General features: G+C 38.0%; 1 protein-coding gene across 3 annotated transcripts in view; it reads right to left on the bottom strand.

Moving 5' to 3' along the window:
* The window catches only part of LOC140155287 (nuclear hormone receptor E75-like), a 43,711-nt gene extending 18,008 nt beyond the window's left edge, over positions 1 to 25,703 (bottom strand). Inside the window, exon 1 of one of the 3 annotated variants that reach the window (XM_072178057.1) lies at positions 25,334 to 25,703. The gene's annotated coding sequence lies outside the window, so the exon portion shown is untranslated. Of the gene's footprint in view, positions 1 to 13,195; positions 13,300 to 25,333 lie in introns of those variants that run through there. The other 2 variants (XM_072178059.1, XM_072178058.1) reach the window with 2 other exon arrangements.
* Between the last annotated feature and the right edge of the window lie 970 nt (positions 25,704 to 26,673).

Below are 26,673 nucleotides of genomic sequence, written 5' to 3'. Positions count from 1 at the left end.
ACACCACTAGTATCGTTTATGTAAAACTATGTGCAAATTATGCAGAATAATGTCAAACATGTTTAGTTTATCTCCTATCATTAGACTGGAGGGACTACATTCTGAATAATGTGTTAAAACAAGCTGCTGCACTGCTTTTTGATGAGCAAGTTTAGTTTGAGCCTGGAGGAAACTTATCTGGAACCAGAAAGTTGAATCAAATATTTATATGAAGCACATGATGTTGTCTGTGGATAGGAAGTGCATACATAATCAGTTACAGATTTGGTTGAGAAAAAACTAGGGCTGGGTACATGTTTTTCAATTATTTGATGGCTGAGCATGGATCTTGAACATACATACATATTTACATACATGTATAAATGAAAATAGACATTTAAGTTAAAACATCAAGAATACATGACAATGAGAGGTTCTCTACTGCTCTCCTTAAATCTGAGAGTGATTTTTAGCTCTCCTTAGTTGCAGCCCTCGAATTAACCCATGGCATAATGCCGTGGGTGCCCATCCCCACTGCATGCTGTAATGCCCTCAAAATATGTCCTTTACCGAGGGCAGTCACTTGCCGTGCCCTCTAATGAAGTTGCCGTCGGTGCCCCAGCCCTGCCACTTCATTATAAAATCATCTATCAGACTGTTTGTGTGTGTTTTCTTTGCTTTTGAGAAATTGCCTTGGTGCCCTTCTCAAATTTTAAACAGTTGCCATGATGCCCTGTTGAAATATTACAAACTGCCGTGCTGCCTTCCCTTTTCAGTGAAAAGGCAATTATCAACTTGCCCTAAAAAAGTTGCCATGCCCCTTCAGATCCTTAATTCGAGGGCTGCTTAGTTGACCATTCTCTCCTTGCATTCTATTGTAAATGCTCTAAACAGCTCCAGAAGAGCTATTTAATGCTCCCCTGCAAATTCCAAAAGACAGTCCCTGTATAAAACCCCAAAATGATGATCTTAATGTTATTTTTCACTTAGTCTCCCATACAATCCACAAAAACAAGTTGTGATTGTTTCATTTCACACATTTCCCTTTACAGCCCTCCCAACATGATCGCTTTCAGCAACAATTTGGTGTCCTAGATAAAGTGATCTGTTGCTCATACATTAACATGCAATATGATATGGGTTGACTCCCCATAATCTAAGATTTTTAGTATCACTTTCAGCTTGTGGCACTCACTGATAAGAACTTAATATTTTGGTTCAATATTTCAGGTAAACCTGGCTTGGGGTGACATCAATCCTTTTCCACCCCCACACATAATGTTGTAACATTTTTCTGTTGCATGCAATATATGACGTCCTCATTAAAGCCATACTGTAAAATTTCCATAAAAATAGATTGGGTTTCTTTTCCCGCATAAAATGTTAGTTTTAATGTCAGATATGTCCCCTTTTAATTTTGAGCCCGACAACTGAGATAAAGCAAAGAAAATGGCAATTTAATTCAAGCAAAGATGTCGCTAATGCATGCCACTCCTTCGATCGTGACTTAGTCGGACCTTTTGATGTGTTATGGCCAGGCCCGCAATGAACACAGAGATGAGCCCATTAGACCCAAAGTTCAGTGCCATCACCCATGAGCTGCTTCAAGAGGCAGGATTTTGAAGAAAACAAAGTGTCAGTTGTCCACTAAAAGGTTTTATGGTTTAGGTTAAGGTTTGAATTTTATACCAAACCATGATAGTATTCCATCCTTTGGAGGGGAAGTGTGCAGAGCTTTACGGTTAGGGCTAAGGTTTAGGATTAGCGCAGAATACATGCAAGAATAGTGTAAAGTGTTAGGATTCCTTGAAGTCGATCAGTATAATAGTGCATGTCATTAATATTCACAATCTGCCTTGCACAAGATTTGCCTCAGACTGTGTGGACATCACTAGCTAGAAGAAAAGCGCACTATATCTACAAAAAAAGTCTACCGCAAAAGAGCCTTAGACTATAACCTGGATACTATTCTGTGCATAAGACTTTTCTTTAGATCCTCCTGCCATGCAGCATTTAAAAAATTAATAACACCGTTGGTCCACATATTCCAAGCAGCGGCTTGCTCATTTTTTCTCTTCATATTTCCTGATTTAAACATTAAAAACTTGATCTTGTTCTGACCTACATGTACGAGGAAGTCTGCAACATTAATGGTAATGTAATAAAACCCTGTGTATTCACTCTTCTGGGGATAATTGCCCTACTTGTAATTCGACTCCATTTTTATGTACCGCATGCAACATTCATTCTGAAGTCATCTTTTATTTTACTCTCACAAAATCTGATTCTCATTATTACTAACACAAGAAAAGCGAAGCAGAACGTGGAGTGCTCGCCGACCTAAATACCTAGCCTTATCTGGAGAAACAATATGGCATGTTGTTCTGATCATGCAGCGAGACTGTGGTAGAGACTAGTATTTTGTTGTTTGTCTACATGGTCTGGGTAACAACTTGAGCAATGTTTGTCATTACTGTGACCTGACATATATATAATCATGTACATCAATGATCTACAATGAAGCGCTCAATCACTATCATGTACAAACTCCAAAATCCTGCAGTCATGTATTAAACTTCTTCCAATAATCCAAGCCAACATGGAATCGGATACTACATAAACAAATCAAAAGGAATATAGATGAAAACTATTTCTGAAATCGAAACTAAAGAAAAGAAAGGAGGAGAAATACAGGTCATACTTTTTTTACAGCATACTTGAATAAAAGAGATCCTCATCGTATTTGATGTAAATACGCATTGCACTTTTATCACCTGAATTAGTTCGTACACAGCAAATAACATTCTTGTTGAATTTCAGCCGGCAAAAAAGGGCAAACTCCTGGGTGAAAATGCTTGTACTCTGCCATTGTTTGTGGCATGAAAACATGGGTGCACACTTTGTTCACAGGAGTAGCTGACAAGGGTTTTACGGTTCTGCAGACTAAAAAGAGAAGTGGCTTAGCCTTTAGGGAGGTAACATTAAAGCATGTTTAAATGCCCCTCAATTCATAACCATAATCTCGCTTGCACATGACAGACACTTTCATCCACTAATAAATAGGTAGACTGCTCACAGACAATCTTGGTGACTATTTTGGCTCTCACTTACCAGCACTCAAGTTTGATGCCTGCGGCTTTGTTGACATAAAGTCCTGACCTATGTGTGATTTTTACAAACATTTCGATGGTTTTAAGGGATTGAGAAAGTATATAATTCATTCGCTGCTCTTCCACTTTCGTCAAAAAATACATATCTTATCATATAAAGAGGATAAGGAGTAAGGATATGAATGTCATTTTCTTGTATTTACATTTTTGAAACAAAAAGGTTCGAAAATGATATAAGAATTGTGTTTATTTTAGTGAATTCTTAGACCGACAGCTGGCATATTTGCTAGAAAATGGGTCACAATTACACAGCACTTGCCTGGCAAGATTGAATTGATCCATTCTACCTTAACACAGAGTTACTAACTGCCACAAAGCTACTGCTAGATTATTTGCGATCTTCAGTAGTCAGCAAGGAAGCACCTTATACCATCCTACATAAGTGGCCATTTTCTTTATTAGCCCAATGGGAATTCTATCACACCTCATCTGAAATGGACAACCTGATAACCAGGCAGAGACTTGAACTTAGTCTAGCCAGTCAACCAAGCCGGGATCCGATATCCCTGGGGTCGGTATTGCCTCATTTCTGCCCATTTATTTCAAGCACCATCCCACTTCTTCAAATTCAATCAATGCCCACTTCCTCTGAAGCTCTTGAGAAGCCTGACACCATTGCCTGACTCTCTCTCTAGCTCCCATCTCTCTTGCTCTCCTTCTCTCTCTCTCCCTCTCTCTCACCATAGCTCAAGTCACTATGAGCAAAAGCACCATGACTTGACCCAGTTCTGCTGCGCCTCTGGATGTTGCAAAGCAAACCTGACACAGACCTACATTTCTTAGGTGCGCTGCATGTGGGTAGGCGGGCTAGCTATCAGGCAGCAGGCATTGGCAGTGTTGCCACTGAGATCCATGGTTAATTTCACTTAGTGAAAACAAATCACTCCTTTTGACTTCCATACATGATGAGGGGAAAAGGGCAACAATTTATTTACTTTACTTTCAATAATGATTTATGAAATAAACATGAGGAGATCAGTATGGGGAAGGACAATTGTCACAATCCATTTGACATTTTCTGGCAAAATTGATCTGACCTGTTTGTAGTTAAAGAGATTTTGCTGTTGGTTTTCATCCACAGTCCTACATATTTTCTGGACTTTTTATAATTAAAAAAAAAAATTTTATGTCTGAACTCAATACCAATATGACATCTCAAAAGTTGGGCAACTAAACTGTTCAGTTACATTAACTACATTGCTGAGCAGAGTCACAATGGCCTGCTGCAGTGATAAAGCTGAAAAGTTCCAAAACTCCTTATTAAAAAAAGTTTTCCTAACAGTTTACAGTATTACCAGTGGAGTAGCGTGGGTCACCATAATGGGGGGGCGGCGCTGACCATGATTTTTTTTTTGGGGGAGGGCACGGGTCTGATTGAGGCAGTTTTCCTATGGGATTTTCTAAAATTCCAGATCATTGGTGGGGGGGGGGGGGGCACATGCCTCCCATGCCCCTATGATGCTAAGCCACTGAGTATTACTATGCTGATGAAAAATGTTAAATTTTGATAATCTTCTACAGCTGAAGGCACTGTGACCAAGAGGGTTTCTAGTTAAGGGGTCCCCTCACATTGTGGATGTGCTCCAATACAAATGTACATGTATAACTATTTCATACTTTTACAACCCCAAACCAAAGATGATTTATACCAGTGTATTGAAACTTAAAATTCACTATTGATACTTGAAAGGTACTGTATCCCTAACCCATATCCATGCTTTTTTTGCTATTAGAAGGGAAAGAAGAAACAAAAAAGGAGAGAAATTGAACAAAAAGGTCACTTGGTACCCCAGGATTCGAACCTCCGACCCCTTGCATGCCACGAGGAAGATCACCGGCCTGTAGCCATGGGGGTTACGCTGGCCTGGCCAATGATTCCCTGGTATGACTTACGCTGATTGCATCATGGCATCACAGAATGCATGCATGCGCAGTGCTTTTTATAGTGAGCGTTAGCCTGTGAGTTTCAATAGGGTTAGGGATATATTGCTGGAATGAGTGCGAAATTAAGTAGGTCACATTTGCAATATTTCAGCTTATAATCACTGGTCATGATTGCTCTTTCAATATTGATTTTTCCAACATATGTTCTCCTTTTTTTCTGACATAGCCAATTAGGGAAAAACCCTAATCCCCACACATGCTAGAGCTCCACATACAAAATATATGTGCATCGCACACACACACACCCTAATACATGTACAATGTACCTGCAAGCGAGGACCACATTCTGCATATGATTTAATCCTATCTAACCAAAGAAACAAACACGATGAACTGCTGTTTTTTAGGTTTAAAATGACACCTTACTTGTTGAAATCAGATCTAGTAAAAATGTTTTATAAGGAAATGCAAGCTCAAATGTCTTTTAGTTTATTTTCTTTAAATTTTCTCATCTTCTTTCATTGTTATCTGCCAATGAAGCCAGCCATGAAGTGGTCGGTTTTTATGTGATGGGTCACATTTTTATATCATTTGCATTGTCCCGATTATAGCCAGCAACCGTGGACGTCCACGGTTGCAGGTGTGTCCACGATCTCACTGTGTGTATGCTAATGTAGGTCACGTTTACACCCATCCCAACATATGTTTATTCATACACAAACACCAGCAGCACATCTGTACAGGAAAGGTGGGCTGAACTGATTCCTGTGTATGACAGACTCCAGGTTGAACCAATCAGATGGGAACTTGCTTATGACAAACTCCAGACTGAACCAATCAGAGAGGAGCTTGCTGTCAAGCAACTGCCTGTCACAAACTAACTCTGAAAATGTGACACACTTTTCACATTTTGAATTAATCTGTGCAGGTCCCATCTATCTGTCTATAAAAGGAAAGGAAAGATATATTGGGACAAATTCCAAGGTAGGAGATAACATTAGTAACCTAATAGTAAGAAACTAAATCAAACTAGGGCAGTCTCAGTGATCAAATTATATTTTAATTTATAAGTTCAAGATATCACAACGCTACACACAATGAGAAATTCCTCATCAAAATCTTAAACCTGAATATCTTGTAAGACTCCTCTCCCTATTCTTGTCAACTGGATCATGTTAGGAATGATCTGATCTGCATATTGTATTTTCCTACCACCCTTAAATTAGCTACTTGCTAGTAGTTGCTACATCAATCAAATTCAAATAAAAACTTTTTAAGTTTTAGAGGATAGGCTATATTGCTGATCCATTGATTACCTTTTCTGGTGCATTGTGGGATAGAAAAGGGGGGAAATTGATAGCTAATTTTACCCCTTTTCTATCCTACAATGCACCAGAAAAGGATAATCAATGGATCAACCATATAGCTTATGGTCCACATTTCCAAAAATATTTCACATCTCTCTATTAAACAGTAAATGCCAGGATTCTTCAAGGAAGGAGCTTTTTACAACTCTCAACAAACCAAACAAAACATTATAAAAGGAAATGAGGTTTTGTAAACTTGTCCCTCTAAAAAAAAAGTTGTATGCTTCTAAGATACATTTAGGTTGAACTATTCTATTTCCCCATTGGATGCAGGGATTGGATGTTGCCTTCATATTAAACACGCATACATGATTACAGTACGAGTATGACAGTTCAAAAGTGTAACACGCATCATTGTCCACACCTTTTCCTAGAATTAGATTGTTGACTTCACTCAAAAGTAACCAAAATCAATTGCATTCATCTCTCTCAAGAACAAACACCTTTTTTAATATTCACTTCTAGTTCTCCTCTAATGTAAAAATCCTGATCTTATTCAGAACTGAAGAAAATAAAGTTCTCATCTTTCTAACTTCAATCTATTATTGGCAGGAATGGCAGGTAATGGGTCTATAGAGAGTGGTCCTAACCTAATTGCTGGCACACATCACCATGACTAGAAACACACTTTTTTCTATTCTAGTATATTATTTCCTAACTTGCTCTGCAACTTAACTAGTCAGTCTTCATTCTATCAAAACCCAAGATATGAAATGTGGAAGTGCAGACAAATATAGGTTGTTATCCAACTACCATGTCTGCCGCTGCCTGTTTGATGCACTGCCCTATGACCTACTTCTAAACACCGCATCCTAGCTCAACTCTGGGCTCTGATTTGGATATATTCCCTTTTAAACCATGAGCAGTAAATATTAAACTCAAGAATCACTTAACCATGTGAAACCATGAGCAATAAATATTAAAGCTCTGCGTGCTAGCCATGCGCTTCAATGGAAAGTTCAAGTTTTGAAATATTTTCTCAAAATATCAAGAGCTATCTTAAGAACTACTGAATCAATACTAGGCTTGTTTGTACTCATTTTAATGCATTTTTCATACTGATTCCAAATATGGTCATGAAAATTTCTGACATTTTTGAATTTTTTTTAAAACTTGTCGTCTGCATTCGACTCCCGCGTGAAGAGAGTTAAACTCGAGAATCACTTAACCATGTGAAACATTTATTTGTTTCATTGAACATTCATGCCGATATTCATCATGTTCAATATTGGTCACTGAAATGAAATTATTCTGGAGTTAACAAACAGTAAATGTTGGCCTATTTGCTAATATAATTATTATACAATTTTAGCATTTAAAGTTAAGTTTGCATTTTTCCTGATATATTTTTGTTTATTTATTCCTCTGCTTTAATAAATGGAATGATGACATTGTAGTTCAATTTGGATATCTACCTATTGCATTCACAGGTTTGGAGTTCTTGGTTTGGCGTGAGGTGCAACCGTGCAAGGGTCTCCATCCCCCCAAATCCTTTACACATTGGTAGCCTCATAATATCCTCTCCCCCTGACTGGGTCCCCTGATTGACTGACAAAAGTGCAGTGGTGTAGCCAGGGCGAGGGGGCAATTTTTCCCCCACAGAAATTTTCAGGGATAAAAATGGGGATGGCAAAGAAAAAAGTGTCATTAAAATGGCAAAAATGGGATGAAAAATTGACAGATGACGATCAAAATTTGGCTTTGCCACCCCCCTCACACTAAAAAGCTGGCTACGCTGCTGCAAAAGTGGGGGCATGTCCCCTTTTGTGATACCTACACAATCTACTGGATAGAGATTTTAAAGTAAACCTTTACTACCATTGGTCACTTACATGATAACTATATTGTGTCTTTAGTCAAACTGAAATTATTCATCTGATTCAGATGACCCTATAATGATTGCAAATCAAATGGGTCTCCTGATAACTATTATACTCTTTGATGATATTTGACAGTTAGATTTCATGACTGCATTAAATTCATACTCCCTTGTCAGTCAGTACAATTAAATAATAAAAACTCATCATGGTTGAGTTGGCAGTCATCACAATTATACATGCAGTGAAGTCTCTTAGCAGCCTGAAGGTTAATGCATCCCTGCAGCCCTTCCACAATCATCCTCAACACTTGTTCCTCTTTACAAAAATATCAAGAAAACCTCAAAATACATACATGTATGTACCAGTACAGTATGCATATTTGTTAAATCAAACTGCACTTTTCAAACAGATCTCTGAAATGGGGTTATGTAAATGTCCGATTACAAATATATGCCGGTAAATATGATACTTTTACATGTTTTTTCTGCACAATTTCCTCCTGCGGGTTAATATATTGGGCTATTCCAGTTGAAATCCATACACCCCCTACAGAAGACACAACCTTATTCTCCCACACAGGGGGTGTAGCTTTCAAATGGAGTCACCCATTCAGGTAACTCCATTTAAAATTCACACCCTCTGTGTGGGAGATTAAGGTCATGTCTTCCATAGGGGGTGTATTGAATTCAACTGGAACAGCCACTTGCAATCCTATCAACATGATCAAGAGGGCAGCCAGAAGTCCATTTCTAATGATACCAGCTCTATCACAATAAAGTCTTGGGCAGAATGTATGTCAGTAGGGAGTAACATAGTGACATTTGGGTCCTTATTATAGACTGGATAAGTCTGACATCATATACCTATGACCTACTTCTTGAATTAGCACCATGCAAGCCTCATTGGGCTTTTCCATTTAAAATATACAACCCCTGTGGAAGATTTTGGAAATATCATCCACAGGGGGAGTATGAGTTTTGAATAGAATAGCTTACATTTGAAATACTCACTCCAGTTGTGGAAGGTATAGGTAAAGCCATAATACAGTGGGAGTATGTGTATCAAAATGATTACCCTGACCAATTACATTTGAAAAACATACTCCCTCTGTGGAAGATATTTCCACAATCTTCCACAGGGGTGGATTTTTAATGGAATAGCCTATTTCAGTGAGGCAGAGGTAGATGCGGGATGGGATGATCGGCCTATTTATACAACTCAAAGTCCCCGGGTTTTATTTTGAAGAATAATATTTCACACTTCAGTGACTCCAACTCATTTTTGTTCCTTAACTCTTATTCCTACAGTTTTGGGATTATAAAAAGAAAACTTTTTGAAAGTGGGTGGAAAGAGCAGTGACACATTGATCTAGAATGAAATATCACACTTTTAAAGTTGAACCTGTATTAATTACAAAGACTAGACAGAAGTGAAAAATTCAACAAATGAGGTTTCCTCTCCCAGGAAATTATGTCTTCTTCTTCTTCTTCTTCTTCTCTTCTTCCGAAATAGTGTCAACTTCATTGATGAAGGCTCAGACACGGAGTATGTATAAACAAGGATGTGCAGATACGAGGAATAGTATTTTAATTTTATTTCTCAGTATAACTATAGTACAAATAGATGTCATGATTGAGGGGAACGATGACATATGATTGCATCGTCACTAGGATCCACAACATGCTCATCTATCAGGGGCACAGTTCTTAAACCCAATACATTTGTACATTCATTGAATGACCTTTGAAAATTTGGGTACAAAAACTCATACTCTGCAACTTGAGGTCAAATTTTGCACTATGATTATGTAATTGAGGTTATTGGACTAAGCCATTGGGATGAGGCTATTGTTGTCCATAGTGTTTCATTTTATCTAGGGCAGGGGATTAGATAGAATCTAGGAGGATGGACGGTCAACTAATTAGATTTGTGGAATTCACACATCTGGCGTGTGACAGACAATTATAACGGTGATATATAATGACAATGTAAATTTGATCGATAATAAAAATATATACATTCAAATATAGGTCAAAATAAGAAGTATAATCCAGTCATTTCTCTCAATGTACACAAAAGGTACTGGTAAACAAAAGCTAACAAAAATAAGCTTACTTACTTTCACAATTTTGAAATTTGCTTCTTTTTGAACTAGTACTAATGGCATAAATAAATTGACTGCCTTAAAAGTTTCCCTGATGATTATCTGTGTTTTGGGCTGGGGTGGCTGGCTGTAAGACCCTAAAAGTGGACCGGACTGATTATATATGGGATTGTGAAAGGCTATAAATGCTGTTTAGTAATGCAGAATTGTTTTAAAGCCAATCACCTGCAGACTATTATCTTTTCTACGAATATGCCATGATGAGCACTTACTTTGACACATTTTTAACCCCATGAGAACTACCTGCCGATTGGCCAAAAAGAAGTTTACATTATCAATTGGCCCAATCAGTAACACTGTTAGAATAATTTCACAATGCAAAAAAAAAATGGGGTGAATTATTTGCAAAGCTCCATTCTGATTGGTGATTAAAGAGAAGATATCATGTAATTGACCAATCTTAGGCAATGATAGGTTGGCAGGTAGTGCTCAGGGGGTTAAACATCTTGAAAACTTTTCCTGTTGCAAATCAACAATTCTTTGAAAATCAAAGCAAAGTCCCCTAACTTTTAATTTATTTAAATAAATAATTACTTGCCCCAAAATCTAGAAAACCATAAAAAATAGTTTAGACTGGTCAAAAATAACTGAACAGAACATGCAAGAAGCACCAATATATTTAATTAAATACAGCTAGGAAAACCATACATCTGCAACTGAAGCAGGATTCCATTTCCTTGAAAATATGGTAAATTCAGGAAATTCAACGAAATCTTTAATTAAAAAAATCATTATAATTTATTGAAACATTATTGTAAGCTTTCTGACAAATTGATATTTGTCCCTCACAAAATGATAAATGAGATATGTTTAATTTTGACCCACACTAATGAGGTAGAATAAACCAAAATAAAAATAGTTTGAATATGTATTTTTAATATAAATATTTCTTTCCATAATCACCTAAATCACAAATGTATGTAGTGAGTCTTATTGACTGATTTAATCATGGGATACAAAGATTTATTTTAAAATTTCAAGATTTTGTCAAAATACAACACCTAAGGTCTTGCCTTTTGCATTTTAGTCATCAAAGCATATTACAATCAGTAAAAATCAGAATAGTAGCATTTTTTAATACAACATAAACAGGGCAGGTTGAATAAAGACACAATCAAGGAATGCTTAGTAAAATGGTACGCTTTCAAGCTTTGAATTTGCCTGCTTGGTGCCCCTCCCCCATTCATCCTAAATTTTAGAAATGGTCTCCTCAGAATTTGTGGACTTTCAGGCTGACCACATTGTGTCTATTATTAGTACATCACTAATTAACTGTGGTGTGTGGAAAGTTATTAATATTCTTGTGAACATCCAGTCATGTGTTTTGAAGCTTTTTAAAATTTGCTCAGGCCAAAAAAAAAAAGGTTTGTCTCAAAGCTCACGAGTGGTTTGAAAACATATGCGAAATGCCATTTTTTTTAAATTTCTTTTTTTATTCCTGACTTTTTTTATGGTATTTTGAGAAAAAAGTCTGATTTTTGCCCAATTTTTCTGGAAAAAACTTAAAAATTTTTTTTTTTGAAATAAAAAAAAATTTCTGCATTTCTTTTTTGTCAAATCGTGTGATTTTACAAATGCGCGCGCGAGCTTTGAGACAAACCTTTTTTTTTGGCCTTAGTTGCCATAATAAAACTACATTTTCAACTCATACACAAGCATATATTTTTACAAGTTGCACACAAAGTGCAAACTTTTGTATAAAAGCAAGGTTATTTTTATAAGGTCGAATGGGTTATTAACCACACTGTCAAGTGACAAGATACCAAAAGTAAATTTCACAATAGTTTTGTGAAAAGTAAGTCAAGGGAAGTTAACTTGCACTTATGTGGGTTATCATGGTAGTCCAATGAGTAAGACCTGGTTTTTCTTGAATTTGAATCAATATATTGGGCAGCCAACAAACAACGAAAACCAGGCCGCTACAGGTCACTCAAATATTGTGTTAAATAGAGCTTGACCGAGTGTATTACGTGCATTCCTGAAAATTATAAACTTCTTAAAATCAAATACAAGTACATATATTCATTGCAAGATTTGGGTTGTAATACCTGTATTGTAAAAACAAATTGTTGCTGCATATATCTGTGGCACTCACAGTCAACCCCCGGGAGTCAACCATAATTTCTAAATAATTTTTCACAATTTTTACACTTTTCATCTTGAAAATAATGTTAACATGTCTGATAAAATAGGGAAATAACTTCCCACATAGAAAATTTGATCCTTGGAAGTAAATTGAGTAAATTCCTAATATAGACCTAAAAAGAAACATATATTAAAAAAATCCTTGTAGGATATCGCTTTAATATCTAAAAAACACAAATAATACAGAACTGTTGCGGTAAAAGAGCATAAACTTGATAAATCTAAACAAACAATTTAAGAAATTAAGCACCTATCTTGACTCATTTCCAGCAGCATACAAACAAAACAATGATATTTCTTTGAATTTCACTAGATCTGGTTCCAGAAAAGTAGATTAATAGATTAACCTAGTTCTTGTTGCTATATAGCATCATTTTCCTGCAATTTAATTCCATTTTACTGTCCTATAACGATGACAGATCAATTAATTACACCAGCTCAGACTTGGTCGATGATCATCGCTGCATGATTTGATACCAAACTGATACAGACACCCAGTATGTCTGCCTGTGACACAATTTTCTTCACATCTGAATTCATGTTAGAAACATGTTTGCAGAAAAAAACCCAAACTAGTATAACTAATATTATTGATTTGCTGAAAAAAAGTAACCTAAAACCAATTTGACATAAAATTTGAGAAAAATGAAGTGATCATCAGCTTACCTGCCAATTCCTTGCTGCTCCTTGCCAGTTTGACAGCGGCTCCTGAGTGATACAAGCTAACCAAACAAGAGGGACAAAAAACGGCAACCTTTTCGGCTGCGTCCTCTGACACATTTAACATGCACGTGCCGCAAACTGAGCACTGTACACACATCACAGTGTGTTCTATGGTGACCTAGTTTTCTGCTTGTTTTGGCCAGAATGAAAAAGTAAGCAGGTTGCCAGGTTGACATCATTTCGCACCCAATTTGCAACCTAGTTCCTTGCTCTATATGTGTTTGTAGTGAGAGTGATATAAATACAGGTCAGAAATGTGGGTCACAATTGAAAATTAACTGATAGTGACTGAAATGTTTACTTTGCCATTATATACAAAGTGAATCAGGGCACATCCATGCATGCAAGATATTTAAACACAGCAGCCCATTCAATGATCAACCTCATTGTGAATTTTGTTACAATTGCTGAGAAACGAAGAAGAAGAGCAAGCATGAAATTGGGCCATAGTATAATGAAACACCCCCTGCTATTAAAAATAATATGGCAATATGTGTGTGGAAACTAAAATGGCAAAACATGAGGAAACTAAAACTAGGTCATTCTCTTCTATTCAGGATGCAGACTTTAGTAATTTTTGTTCACTTTATCTCATCTCGGTTTCTGTGATTATATCAGTTCATGTATTAATAAAAAATGTGTTAACAATCAAAAGCCAGGATGTGGATAACACAGGGAAAGCAGAAAACTTGATCAATAATAACATTTAATGGGGTCACTTCAAGTGTACTTACCATGTTTTAATGAACTGAGGCAGGCTACCAATTTTTTAAGGAGTTACCATCACTGGTACCAAAATAAGGTGCAATTGTTCTTTTTTAACTTCAAAATTTGATTGATTGATTGATTATTGATGCATAAAATATGATATGTTATACAGAGTGTCCCAAGTTGCCAATTCTTAATATTACCTGAAATTTTCACATTAGATTTTGATTCCAATAATATATAAATCCTTCATTTTTATAGGTAACACTACAATGAAATGCTACAACCGTATAAAGGCATATATTAATTACAGATCAGCCAACTCTTGCAATAATTTACACCTACCTATCATGCCACTCCTTCTTGCTCATATATTCTATACCCGGTACTCACATTAAAAGTTGGTGTTCCAGTTTGTAATTTCACATACATTAACTATCTGTGTGTCTGTTTAACCTGTCAGTCCAGGATCAGGATGGCACACACTTGGGTCCTAATGGGTGTGAGGCAGTGGTGTGGTATGAGTCATCATATTGGGGGGGGGCATCATATTGGGGGAGGGGGGCACTGACCAGTGACCATGAGGGGGGAACCTGATTGGGCAGGCACAAGCCAATTTTCTGCAATTTTCCTATGGGATTCTCTCAATTTTCGATTGGGAGATGTGCTGCCCCTGCCCCCAGTACAGCATGCTACGCCACTGGGACAAGGCTCAAGCAAAATGATCAAGCTTTCTTAACAATAAGCATACTGTGTGGGCTGGTCCATGATTGTGTGCAAGCCTCAAAATAAGCAGGCACCCAGGAGCCATTTACAGTGGCGTGCGCAGCACATTGAAAGTGGGGGGGGGCAGGTTGTTCAGTTCCCCCGAATGGAGTCTGATTAGGAGTGTAAACGAGCGGAATGACTGATTTCCCCCGAATGACCAACAAAAGTGGGGGGCATGTGCCATTTACCCAATGGTCAAACATTTTGGCTCCGAGTCTATCATGACCAAAATCATATGAGCCAGGCTCTACTACATTAAAAAAAAATAGAGCCTGGTTGTTAAAGCAGGTTTTGTATTTAATGTGTACAATTCAAATTTTAATGACTCTTAGCTCTTTAAAAATGGCTCCTGGTTCACTGGATGTAAGCACAGGACCAGGAGCTGCCTTTTCCAAATGTGTGGCTCTTAGTCCAGATCTGCTTATTTTGAGGCTTGATTGTGTGTTATTTTGTTTTAACTTTTTGCTTCCTTGATTCAGGATACTGAAAATTGATGTCTGTATTTTGTTTATATTCATGAGTTAATGATGAGTACCGGTATCTTGAACGCAAGCAAGGCGGCAACCGCGTTGTTGAAGTGTGATCAAACTCATTACATTACCATTTACCATTTGTCCTCTCCTACCTTTGGGCATTTGGTGAGAGCAAGGTGTAAAAATATGGAGTAAGAGCAAATGTAACAAATATATGGGGTCATTGAGTGAGGGATGGTCCACTTAGATCTAAATTTAGGTGGGGGCGTTGAGTGAGAATTGAGAACATTACCCTTATTTAAATGGGGTCTTTGGGTGAGAGACAAAACACCGATTCCTAAAGAAGCCTCAAACATTGAATTTCTAGTTCTAAATGGCCTCAATTCCTAATAATTATAGCTTTGGTTTGATTTTTCAAAATTAGTAACAAAATCAGTGATATGAAAGTTGATGTTCAAATGGAAAAATAAGGGGCTTTAACTTAGCGACAAATCAAAATTGAAAAATAAGGGTCTTTGGAGGACACCATCCACCTATTTAGAGCTTCAATTGGTACAGGATAACTAGTCCCATGCATGGATCTCTGCCACAAAGTTACATGATAAAAGTTTTTCTGGATTTGAATTCCTTTTGGATTCTCTATAGCGACCCTAATGAGGATTAAGATTTCTTTTTGGTTCTGTAAAAACAACAAACAAACATTTTTGATGACAAACCTTGTGGTATTGTTCATGATAGAGCATGCACTGATAAACTGAGCTGGTTTACACAGTAAATACAATTTAAATATCTTACCTTGTAATTTTAATTAGTCGAAAAACAAAGTCCTTTATGCACAATCGAAAAGTTCCAAACAATCCCAGTTGAGTTCCCCCAAAAGTGCAATCTCCTCCTTATATCGAATGTCAAAATCTACTTTCAGCTCCTAGCTCTTCCTCCCTCGCTCCTTTAATTAAGATGATACCGAGCTATGCCTCAAGAACCACATTAGAATAATTGGAGCCGTTTGTCTGTCAAAAATCGTGCCGAAATATGGCTATGGCAATACCTGTATAGCTCACCAGTAAGGATGTAACTTTTTACTCCTAGCCTAGAGTAGGTAACTTGTGTTTAGCCTGGCTGGGCTTGGTTGCCTCTCTATCCACCTACCTACCTATGTACCCGCCTGCTTACACAGCCAGCGCCCGACCGCCACCTCACACGTGCCCTGCCGATGTACCTGGCCTACTTATGGCAGCCCTGGCCATATTAGATATCATGATACTGACCTAATTCTACTAAGAATCTAGCTCTTGGTGGAGCTTTGCTATAGTCCAACCTGATTACCACTATTAAAAGAGTCACTATCTATGCTAGCTCTTCACGAATGGGGGTCACATTCATTCAAACTTGACTTCACTATTTGCTACCATATTGGTTCCTTAGTATCTCCCCTAAAAGTCAAATATTAATAATTTGGTAAAATTGCATATGTCTGATCTACAAAATGAAGGAAGAAGATATATCGACATCAACTTTTAACCATGACTGGTCATCTAATTAAGATTACCGCATAGTCCAGGATACAGAAAATTCCAAACTTCACATGTTGTGGATGGGCCCCTAAAGGTGCACAATTGTGTCAATTAATGCAGAATATTCATGGATACATATTCTTTCCATTCAGCAAGTTCCAGGACTCTTGAGACTTAGAGCTGCTTTCCCACCTCCAACCCAATGAGTTCCTTCACCACTGGTGCAGAATGACCAACAAATTACTATAAGTGTTCAAATTTTCTTGTTTTAGGGCCCAAACTGTACTGAAAATTCCAAACTGCACATGAATGGGCCCTAAAGGTGCACAATTGTGTCAATCGATGCAGAATATTCATTAGATACATACATGTACTAATACTTTCTGTCCAGCAAGTTCCAGGACTCTTGAGACTTTAGAGCTGCTCCCACCTCCACCCCAATGAGTTCCCTCACCACTGGTGCAGAATGACCAACAATATTACTTTAGATGTAGTGTTCAAATTTTCTTGTTTTAGGGCCCAAACTGTACTGTAATGTTATATCAGCCTACATTGTAACGATAAAATGAACACAATATCCTGTTGGACCAACTTCGGCCCATATGCAGGAGGGGGTTGTCATAAAAGAACCTCTGGAAAAAGCCCACTTTTGGGGGTAAAAATGTACAACAAGAAGGTCAACATTAGATGAAAAATTAACAAAACAACCCCTGAAATTAAACTGTTAGTTTCAGTCCACTTTTTGCATGGAAGTGATTTGTTGAGGGGCAACTTAAGGTCTCCATTTGGGAAGTTCTGCACCCCTCCCCCACAAATATTCCTATGTACAAGCGCGTACATGCCTGTGTTGTGACTCATTTTGCCTGATATGGCATCGCATCATATATGATGCATCATGTAAAGAGTATAAACATATCCCTTACCAACCTTTTTCATGATAAACCAGTGCAACTGACTCTCCAGGCTGGTCATCAATTGGTCTACAGAGTTACCACAAGGCACGCATTCAACCAGGTACTACACAATACAATATTATTACACAATCTGAAAAAAGAATCTCACAAGTTGGACTTATAAGGGTTCAACTCTAGTGGGGGAAGTCTTGGCGTGCTGATATTGCTAAGGAGAAGCTGTAATCTGAAGACTATGTAGTCTGCCACATTATATGGCCGCCTGATTATGTACGATGCCAACAACTTAATTGGTGAATCAAAAGATCAATTGGCATGGGTGGGGAATTCAACTCCCACCAAATAATCTGCCTCTTTCTCCAAGGAAATTAAAAAGAGCAATCCCAGGAGCTGTGCGCGAGTGACATCGCTTCCTATCTTAGTAATTGTCAGAATCGAAAATAACTCAATTATGTAATCTTCTAGACTGCACAAGAACCCAAACATCATGAATCATATACATGTGGTTCAGGAGGCAATTTGCTAAATTAGAACAAACATGCTGAAGTGAATATTAGATTGAACCAGTGGCGACACCAGAAATTTGTTGGGGGGGGAAATCAGGGGGGGGGTAATAATCAACAACCTGGGAATGGGGTCAAGAGTTCTGCCTGGGGGAATTTTCCCTAGATCAGGGGTGTGAGAGGCCACAGACCAAAAACGAGGAAAATCACTAAAAACAGCGTAAAATCAGGGTAAAAACGCCAAATATGGGCTGAAAATAAAAGAAAAACACGTAAATTTTGGTAACAAAAAAAGAGGAAATCAGCTGAAAAGAGGAACTCTCACATCCCTGCTAGATGCTCTCCCATGGTGCTGTCACAGTGGTGTAGCGTGATGGGTCATCATGGGGGACACCGACCATTATTGTGGAGCACCGGGTCTAATGGGGAGGGCACAACTTCAAGCCATTTTTTGGCAATTTTCCAATGGGATTTTCTAAATTTTGCAATCGATTGGGGATCATTGGGGGCATGTGCCACCCCACCCCGTTCAACCCCCACACCACCCGTGCCCCTATGATGCTATGCCACTGTACTGCCACTCTGGATTGATCATCATGCCTGCATGGCATTCTATTTTGTTTGCAGGCATTTTTTTCCCAAAGAATATTTTACTTTGAAGTTTGATTCCATTTAAAGGTTTTTCCACATGCATAAAATAAATGGAACAAAAGGGTTTATTTTTAATCCAATTGTTCCCAAACAAATTGGATGTGATGGAAAATGGCATAGCCAAGGGGGTCAGCTTAAAGGGGGAAGTGTCCCCATGCCTCCCCGAGCGAGTCCTTGTCCGCCTGTGAGAAGTCTTTTGCCTTTGGCCACTGACTGGATGATGTGCAAAAATTGAAACTTTTGAAGCCATGGGTTAGTAATCCAAGCACACTTTCAGATAATTATATAAAAGCATACATGTAGATAAACAATATTATTATATATCAAACTTTCAAAGTTTCATACTTTTTAATTTACAAAGTCCCATTCAGTGATCCCAGCGATCGAAAGTATAAAAGAAATTTAAATTGTGTATAAAGCTATTATGACTCAAACGGCCATCATCCAGGTTATTAGCGCCAAACCGGCTTGAAATGTGTGGGGGTGGAGATAATCGGCCAAAATTGTCAAAAAGTGAGTAAAAGTAGGGGACACGTTCCCCCTGCCCCCTCCCAGGGTTTGATGCCCAGGATCCAGTTCCATGTTGCCTAATTTCACTAATCTCATCAGATTCTTGTTTTTATGATGCACTTACTGATGCAATTTTGTTTTATTTATTGTGAAAATAACATGTTCCATGTGGTACAATGACGTGAATGATTTTTCCTATTTCCATCGCCAATTCTTTTTTCACTGAAAATTCAATTCTAATGCAACAGGCCTTCAGTATTTGCAAGTTCTGTTAGTTTTAGTAAGACAAGTACAGCAGCCCACCATGGCGTAGCATGAGTCATGCTATGGGGGCACCAAAATGATGAGGGGGCACCGGGCCTGGGGGACGGACAAGTCATTTTTTGACAATATTCCTGTGGGATTTTCTAAATTTTCAAATCGGGGGGGCACACAGGGGGCATGTGTCACCCTTCCCCTATGGTGCCATGTCACTGGCAGTTCAGATGTTATAGGGTTCCAACAATACATAGTGCATAAGATCTCCTTCAAGACAGTCACAACATTTTTGGTATAAAAGCTGCAAATGAGGACAGAGGGTGAGATGTCATCAAAGGCAGTCCTGGTCCAGCTACTGATCCACCTGTAACCTAATGTCTCAGGCAGCACGGATGACAACTTCATCACTCTGGATATTCATATGATAAGTACATACACATCTGCATGCATCTACTACCTAATCAGGATCCTATAAAATGATCATTCAAAATGTTGAGATACATCAAAACTACACCAAAATGGAATAAATCTATGAATTCATTCTCCCATGACTTCACTCCCCAAATTAAGTGTCTCTGGACCTTGTAGGGACCCTTATGCAGTCCCTAGATCCTGGTCTTACTGCATGGATGAATATGGAATTAGCTCTCCATCTTCATGAGAGCAGTATCAGCAGTTCCCCGGATAGAGCAGTTCTAATTCAGATTCAACACTTTTTCTGCATTTGGTGAACTTTTCTCAACCATGCATTTCCCCTCTGGTTTCTCACCATTTATTACCAATCAGACAATCAAGACATGTCCATTGAACAATATCTTACATTGTTGACTGTAAATAGAATTGAACTTGTTTTCTGCTAACTTTTCCCTCTAAGACAGCTAGCCTGCCACTTTCTTTTCCTTTCTTTCAATGGTGCATGTCAGAGTTAAGTAGTACAAAGTGCAGCTCTTGTAAGTTTCATTGGCCAGCTTTGGGATTGATAAAACCAGAAAAGTAGAGCACACGCTGACCTTTTAGCGCTCTAGAGCTATAGCTGCTTGGGGATTATGAGCTAGTTTGCATCCAGGATATAATAGTCAGAGAATCCTAACAAATTTACAACAAAGTATAATGATGCAATGCTGACTGGCTGCTGATCGATGGCTGGATGCAAATTGAACTCCTTTTTATCATCATGACAGCTCGCACAGCCTCTGTTGTTCATCATATTTGCCCTATTGGATATTGAGTGTTTTGGTGCCACTTCAGTTCATTTACCATTGTTTACAAGGCTGATGCTTTGCTACTGCGGTGACATCAATTAAATGCAAATATTAAACCAAGAAAAAATAAAATAAATTGGGTTCTAGAGTAAATCATGTTTTATTTCATTAAGGGCGTACTACACCCATATATTGGTTTGATTGGTCTAAAAAAATATTTTTTCATTTATAGCGAGGCGATATATGCACGGATCATGTGAAATAAAAAAAAAATAAAAACAAATAAATAAAAAAGGTGTTTTTAAACCATTGTATAGTAAGTCATTTTAGCCCTATATATTTTTTGTTTACCGTATCCTGGTAACTCAGATGCGTGTTTCATAACAAACCATAATTTATTCTTTTCAACATGTTCAAGTAGGGTACATGAATAGAATACATTAAATCCTTTGTTATACTCTCTATAGAAAATCTAGTGGTGCTTGCAAAATATATAACACTGAATAAATTAAATAAACACTTACACAATAGATGCATAGTCATTAGTCAATTTGATATTGATGTTGTTATTGATGTGTTGTTAGGAGAAGAAAAGGCTATTAGGTCACCGTATGTCAGGTTATAGGTCAATTGGTTCAGGTCAAATTTAAGCATCAATTTTGAATACACATGTGAGAGTCTGTGATACAAAATGTATCATAATGAGGAATAATTTTGATATTCTGTCTTTAACTGGATATATATCGAGAAGTGCAAGGTGGATATACTAATATACCTTGGGATGTAAATGGTGAGTACAATTTAGAATGCCTAGTTGAGATGGATTTCACAAATAAATATAAAATAGTTACCAAAATCACAAAAGCTAAGCTTACGGAAAACTACCCAATATGGTGGTATAGGTGACAAGAAATACAATTTTTTTCAACATTGCTGTAGTATGGTTGTGGTAACCTGTTACCTATGGCTTAATTAAGTTTCAGTGAAATAATGTCGCAAGTTAAAAATACAAAATATAGCTCAACATTGAAAATAGAAGCATTTTAACCAGTTCCTTTTTTGATAGTTGTGGAGCACCAAGTTCATGAAGTCATTAAAGAAATCAGGAACCACTTATTCCCATTTTACATATCAACTTTATTTCCCTAACGTGTTAGCAACACATATCCAAAATTTTAACGAAATCCGTTGATATTAAGCTTTCCAAAATGAAGTGAATTTAAATCATCAGTGATGTACCACCTTTTGGCTTCTACTTTTAAAAGCATGTAAGCTACGTTGATACCGATGCCACCAATAAAACGAGAAGATTTGCCCTTCATTTTGCATACCATTTTGTCCAATTTTTTTTGTAATTTCTTCACAAAATGCAAAAAATGCAAAAAAAAATCAATGGGTGTAGTACCCCCTTAAAAATAATCTTTACTTTTTCGACTGTAATGTACATTTTAAATAAAACTAACATAATACCCTGCAATAATCAAGGCTTTATTTTATGTGTTGTTGTCATAAAATTTGAGATTGTGAATAAAAGGACTTCAATTCACCATAGTAGTTGGATTCCTTGCATCATTTCCTTTCTGAAAATGTATACTTTTATATACTTCTCGTTATTACATTTAGAGATACAATAAAAAACAATATCTTAATTACTGACTCGTGAAAGGTGTACCTGTGGACTATTATCTCAGGATCCTAAAATGATTCAAAAGTTCTTTCAAAATGTTGATATACATCAAAACCATACCAAAATGGTCGAAAACCATGAATTCACTCATCCATGACTTTATGCCCCAAATTAAGTGTCCCTGGACTGTGTAGGGACCCTTTACAGTCCCTAGATCCTGGTCTTACTGCATGGATGAATCTGGATAATAGCTCTCCATCTTCATGAGAGCAGTTCCCCGGAGCAGTTCTAATTCAGATTCAACACTTTTCTGCATGGATGTTCGTTGTTCGATGAACTTTTCTCAACCATGCATTTCCTGTGGTTTCTCACCATTTATTATCAATCAGACAATCAAGACATGTGTCCATTGAATAATATCTTACATTGTTGACTGTAAATAGAACTGAACTTGTTTTCTGCTATTTTTCCCTCTAAGACAGCTAGCCTGCAACTTTCTTTTCCTTTCTTTCAATGGTGCATGTCAGAGTTAAGTAGTACAAAGTGCAGCTCTTGTAAGTTTCATTGGCCAGCTTTGGGATTGATAAAACCAGAAAAGTAGAGCACACGCTGACCTTTTGGCGCTCTAGAGCTATAGCTGCTTGGGGATTATGAGCTAGTTTCCATGCAGGATATATAGCCAGAGAATCCTAACAAATTTATAACAAAGTATAATGATGCAATGGTAACTATGCTGGCTGGCTTGATGATCAATGGCTGGATGCAAATTGAACTTCTTTTTATCATCATGACAGCTAGCGCAGCCTCTGTTGTTCATCATATTTGCCCTATTGGATATTGAGTGTTTTGGTGCCACTTCAGTTCATTTACAAGGCTGATCATCCCCCGCTGATGCATTGCTAATTTGCTACTGTGGTGACATCAATTAAATGCAAATATTAAACCACAAAAATAGAATAAATAAATAAATTGGGTTCTAGGGTAAATCATGTGTTATTTCATTAAAAATAATCTTTACTTTTTTTATTGTAATGTACATCAGTACATTAATAAACTAACAGGATACCCTGCAAAATCAAGGCTTTTATATATTAGGCCTACCAGGTACCGTAATAGTTTATTTTATATGTTGTTGTCATAAAATCTGAGATTGTGAATAAAAGGACTTCAATTCGCCGTAGTAGCTGTTAAATGCTAGTTGGATTCCTTGCATCATTTCCTTTCTGAAAATGTATACTTTCATATACTTCTCACTTATTATAACATTTAGAGATACAATAAAAAACAATATCTTAATTACTGACTCGAGAAAGGTATACAGACTATACTACCTCAGAATCCTAAAATGATTCAAAAGTTCTTTCAAAATGTTGATATACATCAAAACCATACCAAAATGGTCTGAAACCATGAATTCACTCATCCATGACTTCATGCCCCAAATTAAGTGTCCCTGGACCTTGCAGGGACCCTTCTGCAGTCCCTAGATCCTGGTCTTACTGCATGGATGAATCTGGATAATAGCTCTCCATCTTCATGAGAGCAGTTCCCCGGAGCAGTTCTAATTCAGATTCAACACTTTTCTGCATGGATGTTCGTTGTTCGATGAACTTTTCTCAACCATGCATTTCCCTGTGGTTTCTCACCATTTATTATCAATCAGACAATCAAGACATGTGTCCATTGAATAATATCTTACATTGTTGACTGTAAATAGAACTGAACTTGTTTTCTGCTATTTTTCCCTCTAAGACAGCTAGCCTGCCACTTTCTTTTCCTTTCTTTCAATGGTGCATGTCAGAGTTAAGTAGTACAAAGTGCAGCTCTTGTAAGTTTCATTGGCCAGCTTTGGGATTGATAAAACCAGAAGTGATTTTTGGCAGACCATTCTGAGAATTCACGACCCCTAAAATCCTTATAACCCTAACCCAACTAGGACTCACTAAAGCTCACTATTAAAACCACTCTGCGTGCATGCATGCATTCCACGGGACTTGATGACGCAATCAGACCAAGTCATATATACCCAGGGAATCGCTGGCGGGCCAACGCCACCTGTGTAGCTACATGCTGGGGATCTTCTGCGTGGCATGCGAGGGGTCCGAGGTTTGAATCTCGGGGTGCCAAGTGACTTTCTTCTTCATCTTCTCTCCTTTTTCGCTCCTTCTTTCCCTTCCGATAGCCAAAAACCATGGGTAGGGTTAGGGTTAGTGACCATGCATGTTTTTCCTATATGCCTCCTTAACCCTAACCCAACTAGGACTCACTAAAGCTCACTATTAAAACCACTCTGCGTGCATGCATTCCTCGGGACTTGATGATGCAATCAGACCAAGTCATATACATGTATACCCAGGGAATTGTTGGCCGGGCTAACGTCACCTGTGTAGCTACCCGGTAGCTACATGCTGGGGATCTTCATGCGTGGCATGCGAGGGGTCCGAGGTTCAATCCCGGGGTGCCAAGTGACTTTCTTCTTCATCTTCTCTCCTTTTCGCTCCTTCTTTCCCTTCCGATAGCCAAAAAAACACGGGTAGGGTTAGGGTTAAGCTAGCTAAACTAGGATGTATTTAATGGTGGATTAAATGTGCAAAGTGACGTCAACAGCCATAGTGAAGAAGTAGTACAAGGAACCTGTGGCGTAGCCAAGGGGAGCTGTGAAAAGTCTTGCCCCCCCCTGTGGGATGGTGACCGCCCCGACATTTAAGACTTTTTTGTATTTCTGACCAAATTTAAAAAGTGAAAAAGTGCTGGCTACGCCACAGCGTTAAGGAACTTATACATTGTCCTCATTCACAAACTGATACTATCTGCGGTCCGAATTTTGAGCCATACAAGTTTACGAGGTGAACTAGTGAAGAAGGTCAGGCCGGTGGAGGAATACGAAAGCTACAAATATACAAGAAAAGTGCAACTGAGAGAGTGGATGCACGGTAAAATGCATCGACGTACTTACCAGAAGCCCGGGACCAGAAGTTCCAGAACGTGCTTGCAGTTGCAGGAAACAAGAAGCCCGGGACAAGTAGCAATGCCTGGATGCAAGGCCTGGATGAGTCTCAAATCGTGAGATGTTTTGGAAGATTTGGAAGATTTCCAACAACTTGATGAAGTCACGGTGCAAATCTTTACCACAAATTCTATGTTTTAGTTGTTACAATAACAGAGACAAACCTGTGATTGCTGCTCTTCAAAAAGATATCAAAATTCCTATCAAATTTCGTTCGCCCATTGATCTGACATCCACTGTTTGAATATGCTGACCATTTCTTATTTACTCGTGTGTCCGATCGGTCACCAAAACGTGAGTTCATTCTATATTTAGGTCAACCATGTACATGTACAATCAATGTACAGTACATTCGTTAGTGTAAAGGGCAAAACAAAAACATACGTTCTGTACACGTGCCGTAGGAATATGCCATTATTGTGCAGATTATAGACTGCGTTGAGGGGAATTAATGAAATCAAAACATTACCAATGTTGGTTGTTTTAATTATAAAAATATATATTGTTTCATCTTAGGTAACAACTATTAACATTTAGTGTTTTAATGGGGAAAGAGTAGAATTTTTTCAACTGAGAGTATATAATCGTCAACCGAATAAATATTTTAGTTGTTGATTCTTCCCATCAAAAGCACGTGTTTTTACAAGCACGTGAAACTTCAAAGATTCTACCCTATAAAAAGTCGACGAATCTAATGGTCACAGCAAAAATATATGGCACGCCATAAGCGCCACGAAGCACATGTTATAATCCATCGACGGGGAGGGCAGGGGTGAAGTTGGCTAAACTAAGGGGGGGGCACTTAACACAAATGACCATACGGGTATGCCCCCCCAGAAAGACCCCCCTTTTTGGGTTTCGCCGCCCCGAAAGACCCCCTATATTTGACCAAAATAGAGCTCTGAACGACCCTAGTGCTCATTCCTCATTTTCTGGTTCATTTCAGTTTCAGGCAATTTTCAACCAGAAAGCCAAGAGAGACCCCCCGGAGAGACCCTTGATTTTGATTGTTCGCAGCTCCAAAAGTCCCCATTTTTACTTGTTCACAACTTCAAAAGACCCCCTTTAACCGGTGCGCCGCAGGCTCCCAAAGACCCACCGACCTCAAAATTCCGGAAGGAACATAGGCCTACCCATTTTTTTACCCACCAAAATTTTTGATGTGACCCGGGGTGGAGGTGTACTCATGAACACTTTCTGGGTCGCTTGTTTCGCCTTTCAGCTCAGGGGGATCTTTTTCTGCAACCATATTAACGCGTATACAGGACGCAAACATTTTATAACCCATA

The sequence above is a fragment of the Amphiura filiformis genome, chromosome 6 (assembly GCF_039555335.1).
Source record: "Amphiura filiformis chromosome 6, Afil_fr2py, whole genome shotgun sequence".
Classification (NCBI taxonomy): domain Eukaryota; kingdom Metazoa; phylum Echinodermata; class Ophiuroidea; order Amphilepidida; family Amphiuridae; genus Amphiura; species Amphiura filiformis.
This window is presented reverse-complemented; position numbering and strand designations above follow the sequence as displayed.